The 19772-nt window shown below is 48.0% G+C and overlaps 1 protein-coding gene across 3 annotated transcripts in view; it reads right to left on the reverse strand.

Moving 5' to 3' along the window:
* Positions 1-12082, reverse strand: part of RFX2 (regulatory factor X2) — a 61651-nt gene extending 49569 nt beyond the window's left edge. For 2 of the 3 annotated variants that reach the window (XM_082331097.1, XM_082331098.1), the window contains exon 1: positions 11947-12082. The gene's annotated coding sequence lies outside the window, so the exon portion shown is untranslated. The remainder of the gene's footprint in view (positions 1-11946) is intronic. The other variant, XM_082331095.1, reaches the window with a different exon arrangement.
* Between the last annotated feature and the right edge of the window lie 7690 nt (positions 12083-19772).

The raw sequence follows: 19772 nt of genomic DNA on the forward strand, positions 1-19772 counted from the left end.
ATGAAGCTACAGAGGGATCTTGCAAAGATACGAGTCAAGAAATGGACTCAAAGAAGTACTGCAGCAGTTTCTACTAAGTTCACAAGAGACGTTGTCGTCTGTAGCAGAGAGGCGGTTACAGCAATGATGCCAGAAGCCATTTGCAAAGAGGGAATAAAAAAAGAAGGAAAGAAAAAAAATTGTGTTTGCAGCCTTGATTTCCAGTTCCGCGAGTGTGTGCAAACGCGTGTCCAAGGGAGAACGGTGTTTGCACTTCTGCAGTGGGAAAACATCCACTGTTGCTATAAACTTATAAAACGGCATCAGTACAGAGATTAGTTTACCTTCCAAAATAGGTTTTCACCACACTATTGTCTCAAAGCAATAACGCAGTCAACTCGCTGCACCCAGCTGAGGATTATTTCTGGGGGCTGAAGAGGGGGGCAGAGTTTTAAAATTAAAATCCTCTGTTACTACATTATTGGACCATATTATTGCATACCTTCTTTATCTGATCAACATACGCTACTGCTGATTTGGGGAAAAATCATACTTCCAGGGAACAGACAGTAACTCAACCCTTAACTTTCTGATGCAAAATTAGTAAAATTTTCATAAACCTGAGAGAGAAAAAGGTATAAAAATTATTGCATAGAGGTCACAGGCTATCAGTTCTCACCAACTTTCAATTCACTATTAGCCTAGGATGGCTATAGGCCAGAAGAGTAAAGTAGAAATTAATCCACAGACAATTTACTTTTCTCCAGCAGAAATATTGCATAATATTCTGGCTGATCGTGTAATTCAACCCTCATATATGAAGAAAGCAGTTAGAAATCAGGAGATGCATTCAAAATGTTCACTGTGGAACATTTTGTTGTCCAACTTCAGAATATAAATTCAACCAAAGTAGCTGCCAAAATGAAAGCTATCACAAAAATTCCTTACTGATTGATAGACTAAGAAGAGACTCATCACTAAAGTATTAAGTAATTCTTCGGGGAACGTGAGTAAGAATTGCAATGTATGATGTATTAATTTAGTTATTTGGTGGCATTTAAGAAAAAAGCTTGAGTTTTAGGGACATGAGGTTAGAATACAGCTGGAAAAATTCAATCCACAACATAAATTGTCTCTGGAAACGTGCAAAGAGAGGGAGTGTCACTGAAACCATCCCATGTTTCTCATCGGGTGCTGCAAACAGAGCAACACGGAACAACAGAGTTTAGCTCGTTTACAGCTCATCTTTTCAAATGTTTTTCTTCCAAATTTCACTTTTTGAGAGCACTCTACATGTGTGTTCACTTGGATTGTAAAACAGCCTGAGGAATGATACTGGAGTCACTTCAGCAAGAAATCCCCAATCTCTTTTTCCCCCAAAGCATTTCTCTAATAAAATAATTCCTCTGGGGGCTGGTTGGTTGTTTTCCTTCTCTCAGTTTTCAGGACCAAAACATGGCTCTGAGCATGGTTTCTGCATCTTCACCAGCGAGCACCCTGCAAGATTGCCAGCACTCTGAAGGAGGGAGAGAAAACTGGGGGAGGAAAATCCACCGAGTAGGTGCTTCTCCTGGAGAATCATTCCCGTGCACATCCCGGGGAGCAAAGAGAAGCCAGCAAATGCGTCGAGCAGCCAGAGCCGTGCAGCACCCGTCCCCGTTCTCAGTGTCCGGGGGGCAAAAGGCAAGAGTCTCTGCACAAAGTATTCTGAGAGGGCATGAAGCAGAGCGATAATCATAGAATCATTTAGGTTTGAAAAGACCTTTAATAATGACACCATCAAAAAAAAAAAAAAAAAGGGATTTTGATCAGTGAGTAAAGCAGCAATCACTTGAGGATTTCAAAGCACTTTACAAATATTAATCCTTACAAGTCCACCCATCTCAACCTTCTGGCTCCTGGAAAAAAGGCAGGTATTGAATTTTTCCCTAATGGAAAATGGAAAAGAAAGCCCAGGGCAAACAAAGCAGGGTTTCCCAAACAGACTCAGAAGTACCAATAGATGTGGATTCTGGATCAGAAAGAGATGGGACTTGCTAGATCAGACTAATTTACGCCTCAGAGCACAGCCCTGCAGGAGAGTCTACGGTGGCACGGAAACCCCAGCGAGGACTGGGTCCAGAGGCAAGGAGGTGCATCCGAAATGTGGAATAAACATCCTTCAGCACGGTGTACTCTTGGAACTACACTCTTATCATAATGTGTATATATATGTATGCATACAAGTATATTTTTATATGTGTGTGTGTGTGTATATCTATAAAAAAAAATATATACATGTATCTCCACATACACAAGTATAGATATAGCCCCAGGGCCTGCAAAAAGACACAGAGAGATTTTACTGTGACAGGCACACCCTCAGATGTTTTGATATTAAAATGTCTCCTTTCAGTCCCCATCAAGGAAGTAATGATTAGTGCTTTTTACAAATGAGATACGAAGACAGAGCTTGAAGACAGAGCTTGCACCGTACCTGTGGAGCTAAAGACAAAGCACATTTCCCTACAGGGCAACAGTAGGGGACTTAAAAATTCCTGAGCATTACGAGAAGGCAGATCATGTTTTTATGAGTGATTGCATCCACGAAAAAGATGCAGAAAAGTACTCGGTCCACAGTTTGTATTTAGGAGGGACTTACCCTGCCATCCACTACCCGGCTCAGCTGTAATCCACCATGACAATAGATACAGTGGAATAAATAGAAAGGCACGGCCTGGCCCATACTTGTGTATGCTCTGTCCTCACGCCGCGTTAAGGATCAGAACACCGACTCCCAAAAACCAACTCTAAAAATTAGGCATTTGTAGTTTGTTTGTAGCACCAACACGATAGCTCGCACATCATGCATTTCTGCCGTGAAGGCACAGGAGGGTGTTTGCTCTTGGCAAAGTTGCTCTCTAAAAGGGTTACGTATCTTAAATAGCCTAAAGAGCCTTTATTTGCAGGCACATCGGGCTCTTCCCTAGTAACGAAAGGCTGTGGCGACAGCCCTTCCCAACAGTACGGAGATGACGCAGCAGCAGCTGATGAGGCACCACTCTGGAATGTCTTGGATGGGGACTGCAGAGGAGGTTTCTGTGACGGATAAAACACGTTGCCAGCCCAAAATAATTAACCCCCATCTCTGGCGTAAGACAATCTTTGCTCTGCCTGTCCCATGAAACCAGTCAGCACTTTAGGGCCCAGACTGGGCCCCCCTGCACTGCTGGACTGCACCCAGGATAACAGATTATCGGGGTATGTTGGGGCTTCCTGGCACTGTAACAGCTCAAACATTCATGTTTTTTAACTGATATTAGATAACAAGTCTGAAAGAAGCTATTTCTACTCAGAGCCTCTCCTTAAGAAAGATTAAATAATGAACTGACTCAAAATTTCAGTGGCCAGGTAAACCTCCAGGAACACATCGTTTATTAAGTGTTACAGAAATGTTGACTGCATTTTTTATCTAAAACCACACTGGGTTGTTTGTTTGTTTTGGTGTTGTTTTTTTAAAAAGATTTTTAAGTTCTGAGCAGCATCTGGATTGGGAAGAATGAAAATGTGGAAAACAGCAGTGGTAAGAATCAAAAAGCACTTTTGCTGCTCCGGTATAACTTGAAACACGAATTACCTGGCTTCCAACTCCTTACCTTACACAATTACCTCTCATGGTTGCAGCATCCAAGACAATTCTCTGAAATTTAAATAAGTCCATTTATTAGCACAGCAAGCAGCAGTTCTAACCTTCTAAGTGCTTCCTGCCTGCCAGCGGCTCCCATCTGGTGAATATTATCTGGTCACAGTGCTGGGAGCAATCTTATGGAACCTACCATAATAAACGCTATTCCTAAAGGAAAACGTTGACACCAACAGGTCTTTAGGCTAAGCCATGAGTAGGAGCAGCCTTTGCTTTTGCAATGCCCAGCTCAAGTCAGAGTGCTGCAGGTTGTCAGCCTCAGCAGGTGAATGTAACAGAGCTGGTGCCTAAAACATGAAGGGTGAATTTTGTGTTTGTTTGGGGGAAGGTAATTAATATAGAAAAATCTGCATTATGAGTTCAAACAACTGCGGAGGACGGGTAGCCTGCAGGCAAGCCCCAGTTTCTTCAAGGGTTTTAGGCCCTAGGTGAGGGATATTTCACTTTCCCGGAGGGTGCAAGTCTTCTGAACAATGGAGCACATCCATCATATTAAGAAGAATAAATATTTGCTAGGAAGAAGGAAGCTCTGAAGATTAGCTTGGTGACCAGAAGCCATTATTTCTCTTATTATCTGTACCTATTAAAGAAAAATTTCCTCCCATGACTGGTCATTTGAAGTAATAAATATTTGAAAAGATCTGCGTTTCATCTTCTTTTGGGGGGAAGGGGTGGGGGATTAAACAGCACATAAACTATTTTGTGTAAATGCAAGGACTGAAGATAAATTAGGCAGAACTAGTCCATGTGCACTTATTCACATATACCCCCACATTTCACAGCCCAGAGATGGATTTCAAGTTGTTTTTTTGACTGTACCATCCAAGACAGCTCGGGGGAGGAGAAAGAAGGAGAAAGATATCCTCGCGCAGACCAGCGAGGTGACAACACTGACGAACCGTGTACCTACGACACACTGAGAGATCGCTCTTATCTCAGAACTTGCTTCCTCCCAGCTTTCTGCAAGCTTCATCTTATCAGAAGCTATGCACAAATTCTCTTTACTGCCCAAACAAGAACACAGTCTGGGTAAGAGAAGATACAAGACTACTGCCGGCTTGCCAGAAAGGCGCCAGATCTGGCTGAACCAACTGGAATATCCAGCTCTGTGCAGGATCTGGCCGTCAGCCTCCTTTCCCATGAGCATCCCTTAGCTGCATGGAGATGGGCCATTTGTCCACCTCATCACACGCATCTCCAGATGCCTCCTTTTGCTTCCCTTCTCCAGCAGCAGCCTCGGTTGCAGCAGACTGGAAAGGTTTGGCCGAGCAGTGAAGAACAGGCACGCTTATCCCTGGGAGGCAGCGATACACGGCTTGGTAAGGACAGGCTGCCTTCTCCACCCGTCTCAGCAAAGCCCTGCTTTCTCCAGGTGGAGACTCAGTTCTGTCCTCAGACACTGGTGAAACCCTCTGCCACCACAGCCACGGGGCGAGGAATGCCATTTGCCCGTGCCTTGTTAACCAGTCCCGCAGCCTTGTTTACACTCCGAGTAGAGGATGCTTAAGACTAGTGAAATTGTCCAACACCAGCCAGTAAACCCAGCCTAGGCACAAGAAGCACTAATCCAACCCACACATCATCAAGCAGTGGTTCAGCTCAGGATCAGATCTTGAAGAAAGTCAAGCAAGGAAAAGAAAGAAAAAGGCCTTTTCACTGGAGCTGACTAGAGCTCCACTGCATCAGCATCCAGTCCTGCGAGCAACAAACCATGGGAAATCCTTTGTGCAAACGCTACCATCGGATGCAACATGCTCAGATCATCTGGACCATGCCATTCTAGAAGACATAGGCATCCACCGTAAATAACCTTTCCAAATCAAGCGAATAGAGTAACTTCAACCAACGTTGTATTCAGGCCATCACTGCATCGCAGTGCAGGGCTGCTGGATGTCTATACATGATAAAAATTAAAATTAAATGCTCAGTGCTCTGGTTGCTCCAATCACTGTAGCACTGTTTTAGGAAAAAAAAAAAAAAAAAAAAAAAGGTCCTTGTAAAGTGTCTGTCTACCTGCTCAGCTACACAAAGGCAGGCTAGTCTAACTCAAAGACTCATAAAACAGTATATTTGCTACTCAAGACAGAGCAGCAGAACAGGATCATTACAGACAGTTGCTCTGCTATTTCACACACAACATCAGAATTTTCTTTACACTCCCAATTATGCTTGTAAACATGAAGATTTAAGTTCCTCCTAAAATGTTGCCTCATCTAGCACAGGTAGGGGTATTACCTCTAGCACAAGGTTCCTTTTTCTAAAACCCACTGAACTCCCAGCATCCCAGATCTCATCCCTGGTGGAGGGTAAGAAATAGAGTAACTAATAGAATTCCCAAAAGAAGGTGAATGTTTGATCAGCTGTGTGTTAAGCCAGAAATTATCCAGAATAGTTCCAGGGTTGTCATGGTGGCAATAGGTTCTTAAGCTGATACTAAAGAATAGTCCCACAATGACTAGGTGGCAGCTAAGGAAATTGCTTATTATGCTTAGGTTGTTTGCTTATAATCACTCCACCCGCGCCTTTTCCTTTTTCTCTTCTTCCCCTGATGTTTCTTGTCAGTCTTACCGAGCGACATCTCCAAAAGAAGGAGCATCCTTAATTACGGGCTTAGTTCAGTGGGGCCCTCTGCCTTGCGTTAACCTCGAAGAACCACCAACCACGTAATCCCAGCCAAACTCCCGAACAACCGGTGCATCACCGCTTAGATTCAGCACTGATTTCATCCTAGCGCTTCCAAATGAGTTGGGCACTTACGAAACTCAGCTATGGAGGCAGAACCATCTTTCTTCACACCCAGATTCACTCACACCATGTGGACTTTCCAAGGATAACATCCCTGCCAAGGGGACGTGCACGTGTTTGCAGCACACCTCTGCTGGTGTGTACGAGCACGGGTTCAGTTCTGGACGGGAAAGGCAAAACGCGTACTCCAAAGCTGCATGGGAGAAAAGTAAATCCAGCCACGAACCTTTTCTCTAGAAGGGATGGGGAAAATATAATTTCACATGCAAACATCTCCATCTGTGTGCAATGCCAGGAGCCACTTGGTGGCTAAGAGAGGAGGCAGCGGGACTGGAGGCAGGTCTGCTGCTCCTGCCCCAAACCCTGGAGCTTGCTGCCGCGTACCACGGTACAACCCAAATCCTTTCCTATGAGGGAGCTGAGCAGGCAGCGTTTTGGAAACCCTGACCCACACTGTGGATTTCTCACAGCAGAACAGCATCAGCTGGCAAGGGCACAGAAAGGAAACACACCCCTTCGGCACCATGGAGCTACGGTAGCAAAATTTAGGGCATAGATGCAGCAAGCAACAGAAAAGTGCTTTTGTCAGCGCAGCCTGGGCTGCCCCAAGAGATGCGACAGGACAATTCCTGAAGAGCAGGTGCTGATCTCCATGGAGAGATGCTGCCACATGAATCCTGGAGATGGTGGCATCCACAGAAGACTTCTTGCCTCCTGCTTTCGCTTTGTTTCTGGTTGTGTTCTGCATTTTCTTTGTAAGGACTAGAGACTTTGTAAAAACTAGAGATGGCCTGAAGAAGTCTGAGCCTGAAGTCACTCTGCCACAGAAGACAGGGACGTGTCTCAAACTGCTGGTCTTCATCATAGCATACACACAGGTACCTGCTGTCGTTTGTCCTCACACACATCCAGACATTCCTGCACATAAAGCCAGAGAAGAACCACCTCAAACAGAAAAAATACGATTTGTGGAGACTGGAAAGTCATAATATGCATCAATGAACTAAATGACGCAGCAGTGAGGAATATCGCTGCAGTCAATGCAATTACTTCTGTAATTTCTTGCTAGAGACACTGAGGATTTCCTTCAGCAGAATATTGACTTGTGACAAGAACACGAAGAATCTAACTTTTTTTTTTGCATTTGCTTTATATGAAGTCATTGGCACAGCATTCTGTGACCCCTGTTTCTTTGAAGGCAACTTGCAACGTTCAGTTGTTAAACTCTTTCAAAGCTTCATTGCTATGACACATTTGTACTCTATGCTGAGACTTCTTTGGCATTTCTAAGCTCAGAAAAATAAATTCTTAATTTCTTAAGAGAAATGTAATTTAGGAAAAAAGCAAGCTTATCACCTGCCTTTAAATTACTTTTCAAATGCCTTAATTTGGCATTTCTACAGCTCTTAACTCCTGTGTAATACCAGATCAACAAAACAAAACAGTTAATAAAGTTCTGTTCGGGGCGACTCTTGCTTCTGCTGCAATTTAAAATTCTCCTTGCAAATTTAATGCCGGATAGATACTGCCTAACCCCCCAGTGTCGTAAGTAAGAAAGAACGTCATCAGAAGAGGAAGATTTTCACATTCATTGACATGAAATCACATGTCTATGCATCACTAAATATTGTTTTAACACGTCAGCTGAATTACACAAATGTAAACTTTTCTAGTCCTCCTGTTTTAGCTGGGTGAAATGCAGACATAGCCATCGTTCATAAAAACATGACCCAAAGCTGAAGGTGGGTTTGTTTTACTTTTCCTTTCCCCCCTAACTGGAAAGGGTTTGTGTACTCATGTGCCCTGAAAGAATTTCCTCCATTTTTTCTCTGTTAAGAAAAGTGATTTTCTGTAGGTAGCGCCCTGTATGAAGAGATTCCTCTTTGTTCGGTGTATTAATGGGTACATGGCTTGCGTTGAAGAAATGTTTTGTTGTCTGTTTATGTATTTATGGCATAATTAGTTCATCTGCTGCTTAGACGGAAACAGCCTAACGTGAGAAAGCCAGCACATTCTTAGACAATAAGGTGGATTTGCGAATGTTTGAACACAGGAATCAAGAACTGCCAGTCCAAATAAGACAAAATACCGAGTCTCAAAGCGCAGATTACAGAAAGAAACCTTGCATATGTTTCAGATATCAGAAACATAATCCCGGATCACCGAGCTGCATGCGCCGACACAGGGGGAGGCTGGGCGCTCCTCTCCGCAGCACCCACGGCAAGCCCTGGCACGCTGGGCCGGGCAGCGCTTTGCTCCAGCTGGCGGGCGTCCAGGCGTTAACTGCGCCGGCATTTGTTTCGAGGGAGGGAAAGAGGGGAAAACTTGGTTTAAATATAACTCGGCAGCCTCCAGCAGAAACTTTGGCTGAGAAGCCGAGCGGTAAGATACGCCTGTTGAATCAGCACTGCCCTCCCTACGCTGTGACCCTGCACGCCGCAGGACGCTTTTAGCTCTAGAGTACTAAAACCGAACAAGGAAAATATGCTAGAATATGTTAAAACAGCTATGTTTACAGGCCTGTATTAAAAGCGAAAACACGTTGTGATTAAACATAACAGCTGTCAATGCTCTGAGGTGTTACAAGCATGAGACTATTTAAAGACAATGACTGGCGCCATCTATTTTACTGCGATCGAGCTAGGAAAAGCTACAGTTATTAACCGCTGACTGAGGCTTTACATTTATGGCAGCCCTGAAGAAGTTGTCACAGAAGAGGGTAACAAGTACAGAGGTGACTTTTAGTGGCAATGACTGCTCTCAGCTGGAGAATTTACCCCAGCGGATAGCCAGGACACACGACATCAGTGGCACTGGCTGCTCCTGTCTTCAACAATTATGGCCTTAAATTACCATTTTGGATTTACACATGCAAAAATATACAGAAAGCGTATTTTTGATGTACCTTCACGCACATAACACGTGATTTAACAGCTACTCTTTCTAGACCGCACTCAGCCTTAAGTCTTGAGATGGGCGATCCCTTCCCTCCCTCCCACCCCTGCTGCGTGGGACTCAACGGGACACGTGGTGCCAAGTCCCTGGATGAAGATGGGCCTCCATTTATATCCCAAACCTACAAATTTATAAGCCAAACCTACAAAATGCTCTTTGGGAGGGCAGATCTGATGCTAAGGGAGAATTTGCTGTACTGGGCCATGACCACGGCACCCAGCGAGCTGCCCGCACATCTTACACCCTCTCCGGTTGCTGTAGCACAGCGTTGGGATCTCGCGCTCGCTCGGACCCTTCCGCAGCAAACCGAGCTGGCACGCAGGGCCCCAGGACAGGGACACGGTACTATGAGAGGAATTCATGAGATGCAAATGACCCAGCAGGGAAATGCAAAGCAGGGACTGCCTGTGGGAGCCCCATGTGAAGTCTGAGGGACCTGGCTCTTGCATTCCGCTGTGGCAGCGGATGCTCTTATCACCATCCACGAATGCCCTGGGATCATTCCCGTTTTGCAGAAAGCAAGCGGGGACAAAGAAATTCCAGTCGTCAACCCCTCGCTTGCTTTCGTGTGCGCTTTCACCCTCAAGGCCAAGATCCTGCAGTTACCTGAGAACCCAGATTCTGTTTGAAAAGATGAATATTTCCAAACCTTGCCGGTACGGGAACAGCTTTGAGAACATGGACTCTAAAGGCTTAAAATAAAAAAAATGGAGCATGCCCACATCTGTATATGCTGAAAGGCAAATGCAAAACATCTCACAAAATTCAAATAAATTTCACGTCCCTTGGGACAGCAATATTGAGAGGTAAAGCACCAGTTGGATGTGTTGGGTTTTTTAAAATATAACTAAGATTTTTCAAAATGAAACAATAAGCGTCACTGTCGGAGCCACCGCATCCCAGTCCCCATGTCAGATATTCAACACCCACGATTTTATCCTAGAAGCGTGGTTTTTTTCCCTTCACCTGACTCCAGCCATCTAGAAATCAAACTTTGCTCATCCTAGACTCCCTCAACAGAGGAAGATACCTTCAGAGGCTGATTCAACACATCCTGAAATAGGTGACCATCCGAGGGCCTTCCGAGATGCCTTCCCTTCCACAGACTGCTTTCCACTAGACGTGTAACTTTAAAATAAAACCTGAGATAAAACTGAATTCATCTTAAACTGACTGAAGCAAACTCACACCGAAAAGTCAAACAGCAGAGGCACAGAAGGAACCCCAGTCTTCGGGAGCTTAAGGCTTATATTTTGAGACTAATTTTTTCTCTTTTTTTAAGCCAGCAATTACTCTCTATCCTCACATGATTTGTAACAGAGATGGAGTTGGAAAGCTTGGGCAGCAGCAGATGAAAAAAGCCTTGACTAACAAATGAATCTGAAGCTGAGCATGGCCAGTTTAAGGATATTCCAAGCCCACAAACATAAAGTAAATTTTTAAAAAGTATTCTTTATTCCACTTTGCTCTTTAATTAGTAAGATTTGCTTCTTTCAATAGCAAAACCAAAAAAAGACTTTAGAGTAGCATCTAAGTCAAAGAATGGAAAGATTTAATCAGACTGCAGGAACTCACGCTTGAAATAGGCGCACACACAAAATCCTGCTTTAACAGGAGATGAGTCTTGTTTCACAACGTACTTTATTCAAAACAAACAGGAGAAACCAAGTCAAGAATAGACGGCAGAGTCTTAAAAATAGGTCTTATTGCAATTTTCGCTCGTTTCTAAGACCAACAAGAAAGCAAGCGCTGGGATTTCAGAGCTCTGGCAAACTAAAGGGATGAGTTGGAGTTGAAACCGAGCCCCCACCCCCTGTAAGAGCAGGAGGAGTGCCCGGGGGAAAGCGGAGATAACGCAAGAGGTATGCAAGCTTCTGAACAAGGCGGCCGGGGGGCTGGCTGCCCGGCGCCCCCTCTTCCCAACTCTCACCGGGCACTTGCAAGAGCGGAGCCGGGGCGGCCAGGGGCCGTAGCAGCCGGGGTTGGTTCCGAACCAAGGCTGATGCTCAGAGCGGGGAGTTCAAGGAAAATGAAAAACCGAGCCGGGGAGAAGTTGGTTGCGGCGGGAGCTGCTGCCCGCTCCGCCGCGGGAGGGACGCGGTCCCCGCGCCGGGCCACGCCGCAGGCGACCGGACGGTTTCGATTCCCGTTGCCGGGGCAGGGCGCGGAGCCGGGACCGCCGCGCTGCGGGCGGTGCCGCCGGGCAGCGGCACCGCAGGAGGAGCGGGGGGGGGGGCGGGGGCGTCGCTTCCCCCCCCCAACTTTCCGGGGGCGGCGCGGGGAGCGCCCTCAGCCCCGGGGCGGCACCGAGGGGCGGCGGACCCTGGGGAAACGCTCCGAGGCGCGAAGCCTGCGGCCGGGGCGCAGGGCCGGGCCGGGGGGGGGGGGGGGGGGGAGCGGGTGTCCCCGCGTCCGCTGCCGCCCCCCGCCTCACAGACCCCCGCCTCACAGACCCCCGCGGAGGCCGCGAAGCGCCTCGCTCCCCCCCCCCCCATCCACCCCGCCGCGGGCCCCCTCAGCGGGCGGGACCCCTCAGCGGGCGGGACCCCCGCGGCCGGGCCTGCTACCCCCTCCCCCCCGCTCACCTGCCCTCCCCGCCGGGCGCCGCGGGCTGCGCTGGGCTCCGGCCGCCGGGGCCGCGCGTTGCTCCCGTTGGCAAGTAACAGTCTCCAGGGCTACGGTCACTATGGCGCCTGGCGCCGGGTCTCGAAGCAACTGTTGCTACCCTCTCCCTGTACGTCACCGCCCGGCCCCGCCCACCCCGCCGCGGGGCGCCGGCAGCGGTTGGTGCGACGGTTGTCTGTCGTCGGAGGGGCGGGACGGCGGCGGGGATGGGCCAATGGCGGAGGGGAAGGGGCGGGGCGGAGAGTTGGCGGGCGCTTTGGCGCTTCAGCGGGGAGGGAAGGGGGGGGCGTGGGGCCGGCGTGGGACGGAGCGGGCCCGCCCCGGGCACGGGTGGGCGGCGGGGAGGCCGGGGGGGGCGGGGGGAGAGGGCTGGCCGGGGGGGGCACGGCGGGGCACAAAGCAGCTGCGAGCTCCGCGCTTTGATATTGGGGGGGGGGGGGGGGGAAGTTGATTTTTCCACTATTAAATATTAATATTTAATATTAAATATTAAGAAGTTCCCGTTGGCTCCTGGGCAACGGCACAAATCCGGCCCGCACACGGGCGGGTTCGTGGTTCCTCCGTTTTGCCGCTGGTTTCTTCCTACCTGAGCTCCCCGTGACATCAAACCGTTTCCATAGCGACGGGCTGTGACGTCACAGCCAGCAAAGGGGAGGGGACACAGATGGGAGCTGATGGAGAAACAGGGGCCGGGGGGCCCGGTTTAGTGCAAATTTTAGAAATCGAAGGGAATTGCTGCTCAGCACCCCGAGGCGCCAGCGCACGCTCCCGCCTCCCGCCCCAGCGCCGGCGAAGCGAGGCACCGGCAGCGCTTGGAGTGCGCGATGGCTAAGGATAGGAGCAGCGGCATCGTCCCGCAGAATGAGCCGGCTAGCAGCAAATGCTTCCTGACGGAGCATCCCTCACGGGTTTTAAAGAAGGGGCAAAGTCCACAAAACGCTGGGCTCGGACCCTGAACGGCTGTAGCAGCGAGCGTGTTTTCCACGCGGAGCCGGAGCGAGGCCGGAGGAGACATCGGCCAGCTGCCGGCAACTCGGGAACGGCTCCCAGCACCCGCGCTCGGCCGGAAAATGTGCAGAATCCGGCCGCCCCGCAGATACGTATATCTGCACGTGTGCAGGCTTTGGGATACTGCACCGGGGAAAACCCACATGGCCCCTGCTTATGGGTGGGAAGATGGAACTGGTGTTTTTATGTCGGTGGTGGGGAGAAAACGAAGCCTAAACTAGGGTCTCTGGACGCAGAGAATTGCAAAAGCAGCAGCTACCTCGGCTCTACGCTTTCTCCCCTTACATGAACGTCCCTGCTACGCCTGCGGTGAGAATCGGTGTTACCCAGCACGGACATCTGCTGCCTCCTGGAAGCGGTTCAGGCTGGAAACTCAGCAGATTTGAGGTGGTTTCCTTGAAATCCCCTCCCTGAGTGAGCAGAAGGGCCTCAAAGATTGTGCTGGGTGAAAAAGGGGATTTGTAGCCTTAGGCTTACATTTCCAGCTTGGACGTGACTGCCTGGCCTCGCCAGCAAGGCAGCGGCAGGCGTCCTGAACGCATGCAGACTAAAATCTCTCCATAAGGATGGCTTTTATTCCTTCCTTTTGGGGGAAAACGAGGCTTTTTGTAGCGGGCATCACAAAGTCTGCCCCTGCAGGGTTGGGCTGCTCCTCTGGATACAGATTCCTATAAAAACAAATCAGCATGTAAAAACCTTTCCAGATAGTTAAAGCAACTCCCTTGGAAATTAATATTAAGCAGTTGCAAGAACCCCAGCTCATGCTGAGCCATCTTGTCCCAGTCTTTTTGCAAAGAATGGCCAAATTCTCTTGTTTTCTGGCATTTCATGCAGGCTGAGTTTCGTGTCTGTCCCTAAGAAAGAGACGGTGAAGGAAACATTGACACTGCTATTAATGTGATTTTTCTCTTTTTCGTCTTGCATTTGTAATAGGTGACAAATTTAAACATATTTGAAAGTTAAGATGGTTCCGTTGTTCAAATTCTAAGAGGTTTCTCTTTGCAACCAAATGCTCTTGATAGTTTTATGATGATGATAAGCCTGGTCATGGCTTTGTGGTTAAGGTTAAATACAGTTTTGCTCCTAAAGAAGACATTATGGATGGAGGGAGAGCTTTAAAAACGAGCGGGGATGTGTCCTGCCTCTTATTGCGGGTAACTGCATCTCCCACCAACACCCATCAGCCTCGCTGCTTCGGAGCTGGCCTGACCCGTGCAGAGTTAACCCAGTCCTATATCCCGGGCCTTTCTCTTAAGTTTAAAATGACTGACAGGTCTGCGGTGGCTAAGCCACTTGCTTTAACCACAGGAGAGGGAGGTGCTCCGCTCCCCACGTCCTCTCCCGTTTATTTTAATTCTGGCAGTAAGGGCTGCACAATGAAAACCAATACGGCTCTAGGTCGGGCTCAGTTTCTTCTCTATGGTTTTTGAAAGCAGGTGTTGCCAAGGAAAGCAGCATTTTTTTCTAAAGCTTTACAGAATACGTTTGTTTGTGGGGTTTTGGCTGGTTTTTTTCCCCAGTTAACCTCAGCAGAATCACCATGTGTGCTTTTCAATTGCTGTGAAAAATCCCTGTCAGACATTTCAAGATTTCAAGGATCACCTTATTGACATGCAATAAAAAGCTTTTATGATGTATTTTTCTGTAACGTTTTCTGAAAAGTATGTCCCAGCCTAAGCCAAGGAAGTGTGTGGAATTTGTACCCATGGAGACTCCAATAACACAGCCAGCTCCAAACACCGCAGGATTATTAGTTTTCTTACCTAACATATCAGGAAAGGAGTTACTGGAAAAGGGAGAGACGGAGAGAAAGTGACTGAGTGAGGCAATATAAATGGGAGAGACTGGACTTGCGGGTTAGCATTTGGCCTGTCTGCAGATTTGGGGTTAGCGTCGCTGCTTTCGACAGGTTACTACGAGAGTTATACTGGGAAAATTGAGAGTTGTGTCCCGGAGCACCGAGGCCATGCTGGCTGAGATTCTGGGAAGCTCCGAAGAAAAATAAGTTGCTCTCTTAATGAGTTGTAGCCCCTCGAGCCAAGGATATTTAAAGAGATCAACTTTTACATGAGGGTGTCATTGCTTAATAAACAGTAAAACAGAAACTAGAGATGGAATAGTTTTTGAGAAGTCACCTAGTGCACATAAACATCCACCTTTACCGTGGGAACTGGAGACCAGATTAACATCTTTTTCTTAATAGCACCTGCCGATGTGTTTGAAGATTGTTCTCATTTCTTCCCTCAATCTTTTGTTTTCTAAATGAAAAAAACCTCTGGTTTTTCTGTAAGAAAAATCCAGGTCTTTCCTACAGAGGTGCTACGTAAATAGTTATTTTTGATCCTGCAATACTGTGGTCACTTATTCCTGCTTAAGCACCGTACTTTGCGTTTGGCCATAGTGAATCATGTTTGTTTTGAGTCATCACTCAAATCTACTAAGAGCTTAATGAAATCCTTCAGAAGTGCCTGCAGTCCTTCCCACTTTACTATCACCTGCAACACGCTGTTGCAGATCTGTTATCACTTCAGTTTTTAGGGCACGATTCTCCACCGCACGGCATCTGTACCTCTGCAAAAGAAATGTAAAACACATTCGGGTGTGCTCTTCCTCTTTCCGAAACGTCAATTATTGTATGAAACCCCAAGCAGAGGTTCCCCATCTTGCCTTACCCTGCCAGCAATATCCTGAAATGCTGGATAATACAACCTTTGACAAAGTCCTAACCTTGGAAGTCAGCCAGTTCCCTCCTGGGAACCTGGGGAGCAATCACAGCGCTGTTAGTTTTCCTTAGGGACCTGTCCGTCACCTCTTGTGTCAAGGTGATCACTGGAATTAATCTTTCCTTGTTTCTTGCAACCTGTTGCATAAACCAGATCTCATCCCTCTGGACAGTACCGGGTGGGTCTGGGGGAAGGAGCCTTATTTAAGCAGGCTGCTGGTAGTGAAAGAGAAGAAACGACGCCTGCTCGCACAAGAGCCCATTTGCTGCAGCTGTAACAGATACCCACAGGAGGGCACGTTCCTCAAAGCAAACTGGAATTCAGCTAAAATCCAATCCCGCTCAAAGGAGCCGTTTAACTTGCAGATTTTGACAAAAACTTGTCTTTTGATGGAAGCAAATGCCCTGCGAGGGTAGTGGGATCCTTTGAAATTTCCTGTTTATCCATGAAAAATACTGTAGTTTTGGTTGCTGGTGATGAAAGCTTAAAAGAAGCTATTCCCTTGAATTGTTTTACTGAAAAAATGAAAGAATTCCCAGAGGATTAAAACAAACCAAAATAAAAAATTGCCTTTGGGGTTTTTTGCTTAAAAAAAAATCGCTTGTGTTCATCCAGTTTTAATGGGGAGAATCCCTATTTTTATACAGGTACCAACCCACACAGCGCTCTCCCACCTGAACACTTTCTGTGCCAGGTTCCTCCCTGTCCGTGCTGTATTTTAATGCTGAGTGATCCCAGTGCATCTGGTGCAAAATATAAGGAGCCTGAACTGGTGGCTCTCTGTCTCCATTCTACCAAAGTATAAACAGCATCATCCCACGCAAGTTAAGATTGTCTAAACTGCGATAACGGATTTTCTTTTAATATATCAGCAATAAAATTTAACTTAACAATGATTTTAAATTGTGATGGAGATGGGATAGGTTCTGGTTTCGTAGGCAGGTAGTTGCTCCAGAGAAACAGAGACAACAGAGTAGATCTCCATACCCGCTGCTCCTGAGGAATCTTCTTCAGGGGTGCTGAAACAACCTGACGCCGTGGCTTTTCCTGCGCCGAGCTGCCGTGTCCCTCGAGCCCTGCAGCGTATCGCTAACGCTGGGTGAGAGCCTGCTCCAACCACGGGCCCAGGCGCGTTGTCTTCTGCATCACACGTTTCTGAATTTGCTGCTGGTCAGACAACAACCCTCTTCAGCGCTTTTGGCTGGGCTTAAGAGGATAAATCTGTTGACTGTGGCTGTGCCAAGGCCGTGCTGGAATTTGCCAGTGGCATCGTAGCACACGTCCTCCTCTGCCCACATGTCTCTTCAGCAGGAAAATGAAACCTGGGCTGTCGCTGCTCCAGTGTCACAGACTGCTCTGTCCTGTCCCGACAGCCTTTCCCAGCCTGAAAGCCAACAGGGGAGTGCTGAAGATGGGAGAAAGAAGACAGGGTGTTCGGCCCTTCCCTTGCCCTTTCTTCCCTCTCCCTTGGGTGGCAGCGAGTATCGCAACAGTCCCCGGCAAAGGCTTTCTGGCTTGTGGTTTTGAGGACATGGACTTCGAAGAGGTTACTCTTCTCAACCTCGTGTCTTCCCCCTAACAAGTTTTTAGCACAGCTAGAAACCCAAATGCTCTCTTCCCCCCACCCTGGGAATCTGCTTTCGGCAGAATTAAAGGACTAACCATTTATCTGCAGCGTTATCTGTTTGGTTTGGCCGTAGCTGTCTGGAAATTCTGCAAAAAACACTGGGTACAGTCATGGAAAAAACAGTGTATGTGGGGTTTTGTGTGCCCCTCCCTGCAGGGAGCCGTAGCCTTCTCGGCTCACAGAAGCTCGAGGAGGATGTGTCCACAACTTCGACATAATCAGCGACAGTCATACTGATAGAACTAAATCAATACAGCTTGTGTCAACACAACTTTTGTATGGAGGCAACGTCTGTGTCATTAAGCTCTCAATGCCCGGACAGCCCTGGCGTAAGGTTTCAGTGGAATTTCTGTACAACGCAGAACTTCTTTTCTAGTGCAGCGAGTTTCAATGAGTCTCCCCATTGCCCAGGTAGCCACGGGCACGAAGAATGACGGGGAGGGACAGCAAGCAGCAGCCTGGGAGGGAGCGACCGACAGGGTCAACAAGCAAAGGGCCTGGCGATGTGACGGGAAGGGATTGCAAAATCAACAAAACGGCTTAAGCGCTGTCACCTTCAGCACTTGCACGTGAGCAAAGAAGTGCTTATAAGGCACCATCGTGGAGAAAGCCCCAAAAACAGTTCTAGGAAGTCAACGTGCTGGGGTGCCTCTCTGAAGCGCCTGTGCAGTCATGCCGGCAGCACGGGGAACGAACACAAGGAGCTGGAGACCTGCGGGCAGCGACAGGGCTACCGTCTGCTTGGGATCATGGAGACGTGGTGGGATGGCTCCCGTGACCAGAGTGCTGCAGCGGGGGGATACAGGCTCTTTAGGAGGGAGCTCCTCTGGGGATGGGTGAGCCTTGTGTTCGCAGGTCCTGGTCCTCACGGGGGAGTTCAGCTGTCCTGAGAGCTGTTGGAGGGACAGCGCAGCAGGGCACAAGCAATCCAGGAGGTTCCTGGAGATCATCAATGACACCTGCGAGGGGCGAGGCCAAGGAGGACCTAGTTTATATTTCCACGTTTAGTCAGTGCAGCAATGTTCTCTGGGAGTGCAGAAAAAGACACCCCAAGCACAAAACCCTTACCTCCAAGCTGTTACTACCGCTGCTTCCAAAAATGCACTGTGCGAATGTGGCTGTGCTGGCAAAAAAAGTCCTGTTTTGGGGCTCTTTTTTCTAGTTAATATTAGCAACAGGCAGCTTCTGGTTGAAGATGTTACACCCTCATCAGTTTGTTGCCTCCTAACAGGTAGGGTTATTTTCCCCACATCTCTCCTGGCAGAGCAGCATGTGTGACCACTGCCCAGTCTGCAGCCATGCAAAACCAGTCAAACCACCTCTTTCTGTGGCTTACACTAAGGCCGTTTGCCTCCCAGGTATGGATATGCTGGTGGAAAGATTACTGCCCTAATTTCACACCACCTTCTCGTGCATTTTGGAGGTGAATGTTACCAGCAGTGAAGCTGAGAAATGATCACTGAAATTACTATCAGGCAAAATCAGCCCCCCTAATTTAGACAAGCGATTTACGTGATTTAAGCTGTATCAGCTGCTTTTGCCTGCAATGATTTAGCAAACATTTGTGCATCAGCAAATCAACGGGGCTGACAATCAGCAGATGCGGCTTGGGATGAGAACTTTGCTCCTCATCTGCTGGACCTGCCAGCAGTGTGATCTGCTGTTTAAGATGCCTGACTCTGCGCTCAGGTAGGTGGGAAGAGCTGCTGGGTTTCTGTCCCAGCGGGCTGCCGGGAGAAGGATCGCAGCAAACAGCTTCAGCTGTATTTAAGAGAGGTGTACCCGAGTCTTTAAGGTTTTGATGGACAGGCCGTGTTTGTCCTCACCTTTCCCTTTCAGCTCTCTGCCAAAAGCCATCATCTGCCCAGCAATGCCAAGAGAAAGGGACGTGTGCTTTGGCCACCTCCAGGCAAAGCCTGGCTTTGTAGCCTTGACCAGCAGCGAAGCGAGTCTGAGCTGTGGCACTGTGAACTGCAGCAGCCAGGGTAAAGGGGGGGCAATGAAAGGCAAGAACTATTTCAATGAGCCATTGGATGAGGGAGAATTTTCTTCTACAAAAAAAATCACGGTTGGGAGTTGTGTCCTGTATGGGCATAGCTTGCTGTCCTGTGGGACCGACGAGCAATAGGGCGAGGACCACACGGCTGGATATAGCGTAACTCGCACGCTGGCCAGGTAAGCTGGGGTGGAATTCCTCTGCAAACCAGACTGGGGAAGGACAGCCACTTTCTATCCGCCTGCCTTGTGAATGTTTTCAGTGTTTCAGGTCACTTCTTCCATCCTGAACTGGAACAAAAAGTTGAAGTCTTAGGTAAGTTTGGAACCCGAATATTAAACAGAAAGGTTCAGCTTGTTCCTATGGGGAAGTTCAACACGCTCATGACTGTGAGCACTTTAAAGTTCTGTCACTTTTTTACTATGGTGAGTT

Source organism: Platalea leucorodia (genome assembly GCF_965183815.1).
Source record: "Platalea leucorodia genome assembly, chromosome: 21".
Classification (NCBI taxonomy): Eukaryota; Metazoa; Chordata; class Aves; order Pelecaniformes; family Threskiornithidae; genus Platalea; species Platalea leucorodia.